The sequence below is a fragment of the Cyanistes caeruleus genome, chromosome 8 (genome assembly GCF_971803275.1).
Source record: "Cyanistes caeruleus chromosome 8, bCyaCae1.hap1.1, whole genome shotgun sequence".
Lineage (NCBI taxonomy): Eukaryota > Metazoa > Chordata > Aves > Passeriformes > Paridae > Cyanistes > Cyanistes caeruleus.
The window spans coordinates 23887482-23899144 of record NC_141708.1 but is presented as its reverse complement, the minus strand read 5'-3'; the positions used below and the strand labels follow the sequence as shown (position 1 = coordinate 23899144).

At 43.4% G+C, this 11663-nt stretch overlaps 1 long non-coding RNA gene across 1 annotated transcript; it reads right to left on the bottom strand.

The window, feature by feature from the left end:
* Positions 1-722: 722 nt before the first annotated feature.
* On the bottom strand, positions 723-7389 carry LOC147651928 (uncharacterized). Its single transcript, XR_015289781.1, has 2 exons — positions 6441-7389; positions 723-2457 (listed from the first exon to the last, which is right to left on the bottom strand). It is a non-coding gene; the product is annotated as an uncharacterized LOC147651928 (long non-coding RNA).
* Positions 7390-11663: the final 4274 nt, after the last annotated feature.

The window sequence follows — 11663 nt, the reverse complement described above, 5'->3', positions numbered from 1 at the left end:
TGAGATGCTCCACCCAGGGGAGGAGCCAAACGTTCCTACCTGGATGTTAACGTGGGACTCAGAACACAGCAGGGAGCCTTTCTCCACTGGATTCCCAGAGGCAGTCCAGACCATTCTACACCACCACTGCACCTTCAGAGGAAAACTGCACCCTTCTACAGGATCTCTGTTTCAACAGACCCACATCTGTCACTGCAGGAGGACTGCAGCCATCATTTAATTGGACTGCTACCAACACCCTGACCAACAGGGTGTCAGGTTGTATTCTGACTCTGTGAGGTTCTTTTTGTACTACTGCGTTTTTATTTTCATTTTCCTAGTAAAGGACTGTTATTCCTATACCCATATCTTTGCCTGAGAGCCCCTTGATTTCAAGATTATAATAATTTGGGGGCGGGGGGGGATTTACATTTTTCCATTTCAAAGGAAGTTCCTGCCTTCCTTAGCAGGCACCTGTCTTTTCAAACCAAGACAGATACAAACAAAAAGGCCTTGCCTTTCAGCTCCTTTTCAGATGCATCTGTGAACCCCTGGGAAGGATGATGGCAGGGATCTGCCCATCTTTATCAAAAGGTGGCCAATATGATTAGCCATTTTAATCTAGAGTCCTGGCCACCATGCTTAGGACTTCCAGGTTTTCCATGCTGCCATGGAAACACATATAAAGGTTTACCAAGGGGGGAAAAAAAGTAAAAAAAAAAAAAAAGACAAAAAAAGACAAATCTGAGAAAGGCAGTAGTGTTCGGGGGACAAAGTTTAATCCTCATTAAGTGGTATAATGTTCAATATGATTTGCTGTACTGCAGGTTTGTTAGCTAACAGCTTGATTTTACAACTGTGCACACATACAGTTAACATTTTTATTTAAGAAATCCCAATAAAGGTAATATGCCTTGTGCTGTAGCTATGGCTTGAAAAATAACTGAGTTAAAGCTGAGTTTCTTTATATGGCACTTAAAATTTAATAGTGGGGTTTTTTTTCCTTTTATTGATCTTTTGAACACTTCATTTGATACCAAAAGTAGAAGGAAGCTGAATCACCCATTCCAAAGCCTTAAGGCAAGACTGGGCAGTCCAGATCTAAACTGAAATCTGAATATTGAAAGATCACCTTTCATCTATGATGCTAAAACAAAACCTCCATTTCCTCCTCATCTTCCTGATCTTTGGGGTGGCTGATCTTGTCAGCCTGTGTAGAGGCTGTGGAAGAGAACACCTGAACTGTCATGCCAACCTCTTCTAGACAAGAGCATTTTCTTCTGTGTATGGCATACCCTCTGTTTCACTGTGAAATAATTAAAATGATGCAGTAGAATTCAAATAGCACAAATACCCTGCATGGCCTCACCACCTGCAGCAGCTGTGGCTCTGCTGCTGGTGGCACTGTCCTGTTGAGGGCACGTTTGCTGTACGTGCAGCTGTTCAGCCAGGTTGGGCTGCTGATTTCTCACCCTGGCTATGCTACGCAATGTGATTAAATTAGATCTCTTACATTGTTCACTGACTTCTGGTAAATTACACCTTTGATTTCTGGTCCAATGAAAAGGTGCTAATTATCTTTTTAAGTGCTCATTTAATGTTCTGCAGTGACATAAAGCATGAGTGCAGCCGCCTGCATGCCCAAACCTTCCAGAGGTTTCTCCCAGGCTGCTCACTCTCATCAGCCTTTTTCATTTTTCCTCTGCTCCTTCCCTCTGTCCCTCCAAGGCACCTGCTGTGTGCCAGTTCTGCAGCTGAATAAATCTACACCGTTGTTTGCAGCAACTGGCTCCATTTTAACCCATGAAAAAAAAGAAAGCTGGCATCCTGTCTTCATTGCCCAGCTTGCATTGTGATTTCTCTCTTAGATGGAGCTTAGCAGACCCAACTTTGCAAATGGTTGTCCCTCATCTTCCCTTGAGAAAGAAATTTATCTGGGGAAGCAATTTACCCATGCCTTTCACAGCCTGCACCTGCCCTTTTTGTAAATAATTTATAAAAGCTCTCTGCTGTTGACTGTGCTTATGTGACCAGTGGCCCTTGGAGGCCAAGGTGCCCAAGCCCACCCAGCAGGACCTGCACACACACATCCCTGGGGAGCAGCTGGTGCCAGGGGTTGTTATCTGCTGGAAAGCCTGGGCTCCCCATCTCCAAAGTGGTGGAGCCCTGGCAAAGTCCATGGTTGTCCCTTGGAAGGCTGGGGCACCGTCCTTCTCTCGAGCTTCTCTCATCAGTCTGTCCCTAGGTCTGGACGCTCGTGACTCCAACCTCAGAATCTCAGCTGAGCTGTGCCAAAGCTGTGGCTGCTCTCCAGTCTCCCTCCTCTCACATGGGGACACGGCAGTGTTTCTGCAGAGGGATTTTCATGGCTGCTCCCTGGCAGCCCCACCTGCCCTCCTCAGGGAGAAACTGCTCGGCACTGGTGGCTGAAGCTCCCTCTGTACTGGCTCTGGGCTTAGGTTTTCTGTGGTGGCTTTACTGCAAGGAAAGCAGAGGCTTAAAATGCAGTTGTCACTTAAGTGCATGTAACTACACTCCACAAAAAAACCTGCCAGATTCTGACAGCTTGTGTTTAAATAGTGGAAAAACCCCAAACATTGCTTTTCCAATTGCTAATGCCATCTCTGCCAGTTCTCCCTGTGTGTTCTGGCCGGTGTCCCCAGACCATCACTGCCCCACATCTGTACGCTGGGCACAGTCTGCCCCAGGCTCAGAGTTACCCTGGCCCTGGCAGGTCCCAGCCTTGTGCCAGGCTGACAGGCAAAAATATTTCAGTTAGGGTTCTATAAATGGTGAAAATCCAGCACAGGAGGAGAGTGGCACTGACAGCACCCAGTGCCCTGCCTCTGTGGGAGAGGCCCGCTGACGAACCCACACATTTATTGCAGGTGGACCAGGCTGAGGCTGTTTCACAGGAGATTTTTCCCCTCCCAGTTTGAGCACTGTTAAACCTTTCCCATGTTAGCTCTGTGTGCCACAGCCTGTTGGCTGTGTCTCAGCAGGAGCTCTGCTCACAACTAGCAGGCACAGCCATGCTCCCGGCCACTCTCGCAGGACAAAATGTGTTTGTGGAGCACAGCAGTGGCCAGGTTCAGCAGGGCTGGCTGGTGTGTGCTCATCTACTTCTATTAGATTTCTCTTTAAAAGCACACTGGCTTATTTTTTGTTGTTACTTCCAAAGAAGATTAAATATGCCCTAGTTTGAACTTGAAGAATTATTTTGCTTTCACTCAAACATCCAGCTACGCTATATGAAACCCAGGCTTGTGAGGCTGCTGCATGAGAGCTGGGTTGCCCTCACCTCCTTTAGCAGAATCCTGCTGCCAGAGGTTTTATTCCCTAATCATTACCAAGACAAATATTCTCAGGTGCATAGTGAAGCACAGTTATTAAACAAAAAGAAGGAAAAAAAGGAAAAAAAAAAAAAGCTACAAATCAGATTTCAGACAGTAGTTAATTTGCTTTACCATCACTTGCTTGCTATGTGCCAGGGAGCCTGTAGATATTTGTGGGAATTAACCCACAAGCAGTGAAGCTGCTCTCTCTGAGCGTGCATCTGGGCCATGCAGCTGCTTGCCTCTGTTCTGGTCCTGGACTCGGTTTCTCCAGTTGCCCCCACCCTCAGACACATTTACTACTGCACTTGTTCCATACAGGGCAGACAGATTCACTTTCAGGCACCACACCAGAGACAAAAGAACTTGGATTTCATCAAAGTTTGTTCCCTAACCTGAGGCTGGTCAAAACCTCATAGGGGTTTGTGCTCTCCAGTGCCTCTGCAGCTCCTCCTGCCACACAGCATCCCCTGAGGAAACTGCTTTTGTGCCATGCTGGTGGCTCTCTGTGCACTGTGGGCACATGGAACACAAGCTCTCTTTTACCTAGGTGTGGTGAGGGCACTGGTGTCACTGGACAACCTGGGGAGGACCACAATTATGTATCTTGACACAACCAATCCCCTTCAAGGGACTGAAATCCAGAGCACTGCAGGCAGGATTTAATGCAATCCCATTGACCTGTGGTCCCAGCTTCCCTCTCTGGTGTGGTCCCTTGGGATGGGTTGGGGTGAGAGCTTTTTCCTGCTCATTGTGATCAATTCTTCCAGCTTATACCTCCATCAGCCCTTCCCTGCATCGAGCCCTTGCACACTGAAATAGTGTTTGCAGACATATTCTTATGAGGCCAGGGGGATGTAAGGACATCCAAGGACCAAAGTAAGAAGATTTTTTTTCCTGGAATAGCACTTCTCCTTTACAACCTCTTTTAATACAGGTGTACTGAGCAGTAAAACAATATTGTCTTAACCACAGCAGTCTTCAGAATTTAGTCTCTACCAAAACTCCATACAGTCCTTTATAGTTTGCATCTCTCATCACAGGTCTCAAGTATGCAGGACTGAGAATAAATAAGACTATGTCAAGTGGAGAGATCTACCCAGATAGTAAGAAAGATTATTCTATACTTAGACCTACAGAAAAGACATATTTCTTTATTTAAATGTAAACTGGGGAGAGCTGGTAGGTAGCAGTGATGTTTATGAGCTATTTATGGCCAAATTGTGAGGTGAATCGTTGTTTGTTGTTTTATTTTAGAGAAGGGAAACCTCGATGCATAAAAATACCGGAGTGTAGTTGAACTTATTCGGGGCACAATTTTTCCTACTTAAAATGCATTCTTACATTTCAACCAATGCAATTTGGTTTAAAAGAATATTGGGAAGGTAAGTCATTCTTTCAGACTAGTAATTATTTTTGTCCTAAGAAGCTGTGGGGTTAAATTGTTAACATAAGATTTTTGACATATGTGTGTGATATATTAATGACCCAAGCAATTCCCCCAAGGAGCCATTTGGTTTTTAGCTTTTTAACTACTTTTTTTATTTATATTGAGAAAACAATCAGACTCTCATCTGGGACTTTTTTCATTGACATTATTATGATTGCTTTGGGCTTTTATAAAGGAGAATTAATTAAGGGCACTGATTCATGGCTGAATCAGCTTCAACTTTGGTAGCTAAAGAGGTTACTTCTGAGGTGATAACCTCAGCTCTTCTGAACCCAACAGGAGTCATGAACCAGAGATCCCTCCTGCTGCAGCTCACAGCCCAGCATGTTAACACAAATTGAAATCAATAGATGCTGGAATGAATACACCACGTGCTGTGAACTGGGTGGCCCAAGAGCAGGGAAACTGTCCCTTCTGCCACCCTGCTCCAGTAACTTCTGCCAGAAGGGTGGGATGGGCATCAGGACGTGATAGATTTTTCCATGGTCCAGAGCCTGCAAATCTCCTCTGCGTTGTACCATCAAGCTACAACATGAAAAGCTGGATATTAAATACCACATCAAGCTGGATTTCTGTTAGACTCCTGCATCCACTTGGCTTGGCTAGCACAACTAGTCTGATTAATTTCAGAAGGAGTTCTGTGGAGGTTTACGGCTCTGCAAAACAATAAGTTAAATTCTGTATAATTTTACTTTGAAATAAGCCAGACAAAAGATATTCTTCCCGGTTCACATCACCATTCCCTGCACAATAAGTATTTTACACGTGATTTTAACTCAAAGGTAGGAAGAGAGCCAAGAATGTGTTCCCAAGGTATACAAAACCTTACTAAATTGGTGTGTAATACTAGGAAAAAAGTGCGCAAGCAGATGTGAACTGAACTGATCTTCAAGGGGACAACGTTTGCTTTTCCAATCCTATTCTCATTTCTACAGCTGCTGGTGATTAAAGCCCAGACCATTGCAGCTACTGCCAGTAAAAGAAAAGCCTAAATGTAAGTGGTGTCTCCAAGACAGGAGAAACTGAAAACAAGGTGCTTGTGTCTGGCTGTTAACACCTTAGACAAACACCAGAAACACAGCTGGGTAATTTTTTTCAAGTGAAGAGACTTTCATCACGGAGGAGCATTAAAAAAAACCATCATTCAATGTCAGTCAAAGTTAGTCATGAATTTGTGCAAAGTTCAGTAGAGTAGGTTCTGTAGATTTTCTTGGAAGAAAACAACGTGTGATTACATTTTTCAAATGCTTCTATTTTTGCCTAAAACTTGGTAATAATGAAGGAGGAAAAAGACATCCCAAGTAAACCAGATGGTTTAGGTACTTTTGGAGGAGAGCAGAGATAGGGACATTTTCTCAATTACTTTTGTTTCTAGACCCATTACTTGGATGCATATAAAGTACCAAATTTCTTTGCCACTAATCACAACTTCTGAAAGTTTTGTATGTCAATACATAGCTATTTATCTTAACTGAATTTGGCCCAGAAACTTCTATTGGATTCACCTAATATCTACAGGCTGCATTTGATCTCAGACCTGCCATACAGTCATTTCATTAAGAATATGTGTGATGGCAAAAACGTACAACATTCTTAAAATTAGGCATCACAAGACATTTGTCACCATTACTGATTTGTAACTTAGGAACTATATTGTGAAAAAGTGAAAGACTCACCCCAAAGTGCATCCTCTGTCATTCTTCCCAGCTCAGGCTGATTTCTGTCAGGGATTTGGGTCGGGTGTGGGACTGTCCTGTCATTATCTTGTAACTACGTGCAGCCCTCCCTCTGCTCACTTTCACTGGGAAGGGCGAGGTGCATGAGACACAATCTGGTTCCAACCGACGAATGACCAAACTACCACAAGTCTGTCTGGTTTTGCCAGCCTCCTCAAGACTGCAGTCCCCTGGGTATTCTTGCATGAACCTCCAAACATGGTACCACTCAGGCCATGGGATTCTTTTTAATTTAAGAAATCCTCAAGGTTTTCATTATTTACAGAGGGCTGCCCCCCAAAGCGATCACACTTCTCTCTACAGTGAGTGATGATGCAATTCCTACTGCTTTCCTAGCAAATGGGGAGAGGTATAAGGAGTGGCACTTCATTTCTTATTTTGGTTATGAGTCATCAGCTCTCACCTTAAATACTAGGGCGAGGTCTCCCAGTCAAAAAAAAAAAAAAAAAAAAAAAAAAAAAAAAAAAAAATATTGCTCTAATCATGAAAGAAAAGTAGCCAAGCCTGGAGAGAAGGTTTAAACTGATAGCTGTGAGGGGCTAAAGAAATCCCCACATTAATGAAGCCAAAACTCCCATAGGAGATGTTATTTTGTTAAAAAAAGCAGGGCCTCTACTGGCTTAGAAATGCCATTGGGACTGTGCCCACTCTGTGTGTGTAACTCTGTGGCCTCTCACAGTATTTGAAAACTTGTTTTAAGCTGTATTATTTCTGAAAAATTAAGCCTTCTGTTTCTTTTCCCCATCACCTAAATTGCTGATAATTATAGCAGTGCTAGAGTTGCTGATTCTTGGACTTCTGGAAATAAACTACCACTATTCTGAAGCAGAGATCTGGTGCTGGTGCAGAGCAGAGCCCCTGACCCAGCTCCTCCGTGGTGCAAACCTACACTGAGCTGTGAAGGAGGCAGGAAGGAATTCTGATTTATAGCATCTGAAGGGCTGACCCAGAAGCTGGAGTAAATGGGCTTGATCTAGCAATTCCCAACATCCTCACACTCCAGCAGTATTAACGATCAATTAGGAGGCACTTTGTTTCCATACCGCAGCGGCAATGGCTTTAGCCCTCCTTTGAAAGGGCACAAAAGGGCAGAGGGCAATGGCTGAGCAGAGAGATGACAAAATAAAGTGGGGAGAAACCAGGGGCTCTTAGGAACCTAACTGCAAATCTTGTAACAAAATGCAATTGGACAGAAGGGACTTGGTTTCAGATGTAAAGTAAGCTAAATAGGTGAAAGAGTTCTCTTTAAACTGTCATCATTAATTTAAGCCAAACTTAATTAAAAAAATAAACTGAAACAGCTGGGTGTAGGAAGTGGCTGACTGACCTCAGTGCTGAGGCTGTTTTCCTTTCTCCTTTTAAACCATTGTTCATCAGCTTCCACTTAAGGCAAACCAGAACCGTCAGACTAACCACAATCAAAACCATAGGGCTTGCTTGCATCTAATATTTCGCTCTGTGTCATGACATCCATTAAAAGAAAGTAAGGAGTATGACTGGAAAATTCCTTTTACACATTTCCACAGTGCCATGCTATGTTACTTGAATAAGAGGACCAGTGAAAAACTTAAAGCCTCAAAAACATCTTCTATTCCAGAAGACCTTTGAATGTGCTTATGTGTTTATAACATTTGAAAAAACATTATTTCTACTTCTTATTCTACATAAACTTCTGAATAAAAGCAAAATCTCTGCTTTATCCCTGCCTCTTACCTTAGCCATCATCTGTCAGGCAGAGATAAATAGCCAGGACTTTGGGGTGGCTATTATCTTATGATGTGTGCCTTCAGAGCCTCTCCTACTACATTTCTACCTGGTTCATCCATGCAGAAATGCAGTACAAGTACATGCTAGTGGCTGAAGGGCAGCCTGCTTCAGCTCTGTGTGGAGAACAGTGCACTGCTCCTCTGAAGGGCATACAAAGCACCTAATTTACTTGATTTCCAAAGAGTGGGAATACGATAAGCCTGCCCCAAAAACGCTCAAGTCCTAATGTCCCTGTGCTGGTCCAGCCCAATGGCAGGTTCATTCCTGCACTGCTGTCACCATGGAGCCCTCTCAGAGGGAAGGGCTATTTAAGGCTCACCTACTATTGATTTTCTGTTGTGGGATGTCCAACAGAACATCTGCTTCTATGTGAAAATACTAGAGTGTTATTGAAACTCATCAATTCTGCAGTAGGAGGAGATTACTAACATACAGCACACTCCCTATACATTTCAAATACAGATCAAGTGATAGTTTCTGAGAGAAGTTATTCCACAAGTAATCAATTATCCTTGTGAAGGAAACAAGATCTCTCAGCTTTTTTCCTAGCTGATAGTCATCAATGCCCTCAAGCACATCCTTTTTACTTTGGTGGGACTTACTAATGTGTCTGAAGTTAATAATGTGTCTAAGACCCATATTTCAAGAGTCTGAAAGACTAATATAATGCAAATAATCATCCTACCTTTGCAGGGCTTGTCTTAGCTTGGAACAGGCATCAGAAAGTCATTCAGGAGCAGTTATGTTTTACCACACAGAGAACAGAACTTAGAAAAACATGTAACACCACACACAAAACCCAGTATGGACTAATGTAGTAGTGAGAAACCTTAAACTCATTCATCATGGTAACAAAATGGTGCTTACATCACAGCTCCTGCTGCAGCAGGGAACACTGGTGCACGCACAAGTGTCACGTACAGACAACAAGTTACAATATTTTTCAGTATCTCAGTACCATATTGCCACACTTTGGAACTTCTAAAGGCAACTCAAGCCAAATATCCCAATCTGCAAAACTTTGATTTTAAGTGTCTTTATTTTCGGTGTTAGTTATCACGTCCAGATTCCCAGTGCCACTGTAACAAAGTAGGAGTTTCTGGTGGTTTTGTGTGAGTTATCCCTTTTTAATTAGTCTAGTTAATGCATTTTTATCTCAGTTGCACTTGTCCTTCCAGCCCACTGCCATGTCTACCCGAGTTGTTTAATGGCTTTGAAAAACCTGCTGTCATCTCTGGATCGTTTCACACATTTAAAAGGACCGTCTATCAATTCACTGTTAAAAAAACACATCAAAATCAAACCCATGGTGGTTCTGTCTCTGGAAAGGAAATGGTGATCTGCCCATCCAACATGGATTAAAGTTACCTTGTTCCTTTCTGTTCTGGCTAGCTCCTAAAAATCAGCTGTGGCCATTGTGGATGCGCTCAGAAACGTGCAAACCGTGGCAGAGCTTGCGTTGCAGAGGGCAAAGTGTTCCTTGGTGCTGTGCCTGGCATGTCCCAGTGTGGGCTGGGGGATCACTTACCTGGTGCATCTCTGGGCTGGGCCACTGCTGAGCGAATCCCACAGCTTCTGTCCCCTCCGTGGTGCCACTCCTGCCGCCTGGAAACGTCGGTGCTGCCCAGGAACCATGAGATGAGCGGCATGAGCTGCCTCCCCAGGCTCTGCAGAGCCTCGTGGAGTTGGAGCACCGGTAGAAAAACAACCGAGGGAATTTTCCCTGAAAAGCTTTGAAATCAATATTCCAGTAAATCATCGGGTGCTGAAGAATAAACAGGTTGTCCCAGGATGAAGCAATTAATTTGTTTTACTCTTTGACCTGCTAAAATGCAAAAATTGCTGTGGAATTTACTCTGTGTGACACGTTCAAGCAACAGAGCAGTCTCCATTAGTGCTAGTGTTTTTCTAATTACAGCTATAAATAAAAGCTAACCTCCATCCCGATTCAAAATGGATTCCATGGACTGCCAGGTGCATAGGTGATGCAATGCAGAGAGATGAATGCAGCAGCATTTGCATCATCATATTGACTTACAACTCGGGGGTTAATTATTGCATTCTTTTGCCAAGTACTGGGACAGCCATTTTTAGTCATTTCCAAAATGCTAAAAAGAAACTTGACAGCTTCTCATTAGATTAGAATAGACAAGATGCTTGAATCAACAGTGGAATTTTATTAGGGATGCTCAAGTATAAAAACAAGAGCTTTTCATTTTGATATTGTATACTTTATGCTGTATTGATTTGGTTTTATTGATTTTTAATAAAAAAAGTGTAAGTGTTTCTCCGATGGTGTAAATTAATTGTTATTTTTGCCACGGAAAACAGAGGACTGCACCACAGTAATTAACATTTCCTGGCAAGGAAACTAAGTGAGCTTGCTGCTGAAATGGGCTTTAGAGCATATTTTGACATAGCACAAAGGCGAGCATATGCCTGGGAGGGGGTGATGTGGCAGGCACGGCCATCGCTGCGAGGATTCGGATCGGAGCAAGAGCCCTCGCAGCTACACAAGGTCCTGTGTCCCTGAGCTCAGCTGGGGCAGGAACAGGCTCCCAGCCTTCCTCCCCTGCTCCTCATGCAGCATTCTGGGGGTGGCTGTGGAGGGAAGGTGCAGTGTACCGCTGATGTAGCAGCTGTTTTGAGGCAGCTCACCAAACTGCAGCGATGCAGACGTGAACCTTTCTGATGCTTTCAGTTCTTGGTGTCCACGCACTATCCTGTCATATCCAGGATGCTCTCTGTAGGGACAGGGGGCTTCCAGCACACACAGAGACCCTCAGGCCTGGCTGGAGCTGCTGGGCTCTGTAATGGACCGAGGAGCTTGGTCCTGCCAAACAAGGGAAAATGAAACACCTCATACAGCAGCTATTGCGACATTAGCTGAGATGAGGAAACTGAAGATAAATCCTCTTCTCCTCCTCCATGAGGCACCTATAGAGGACTTGAACAAATTTCAGTGGAATGAAGTCAATACAGCTAATTCCTAAAAGATTACAGTTTAACTAAGAAGATAAAAAAAAGGACCTTCTCTCAAAATAATGAGTAAGGAAAGGGAGGTACAGATAGCTGAACAGATTAATTAGCAGCTGGGAGATGAATACTATTGTGTTAACTACTGTAACTTAAACCAACTCAATCCCTTCTTTTGAGACCATCTACATTACAAACTAATTATAAGCTATGTGCTACAAGACAGGAAGCTCTTCTTAAATAAGTTAAGGCACATCCAAATGACAGTGATAAACCATTAATAAAAAAGAAAACTCTCTATAGCTTTTCTCACACAACCAAGTTTTCTTCTTTTGTGCTAAGTTAAAAATTTGATGAAGTAAATAATATTTTATATCAGCAGCATGGCTCCACATCAACACATCACCAGAACCCAGGAGC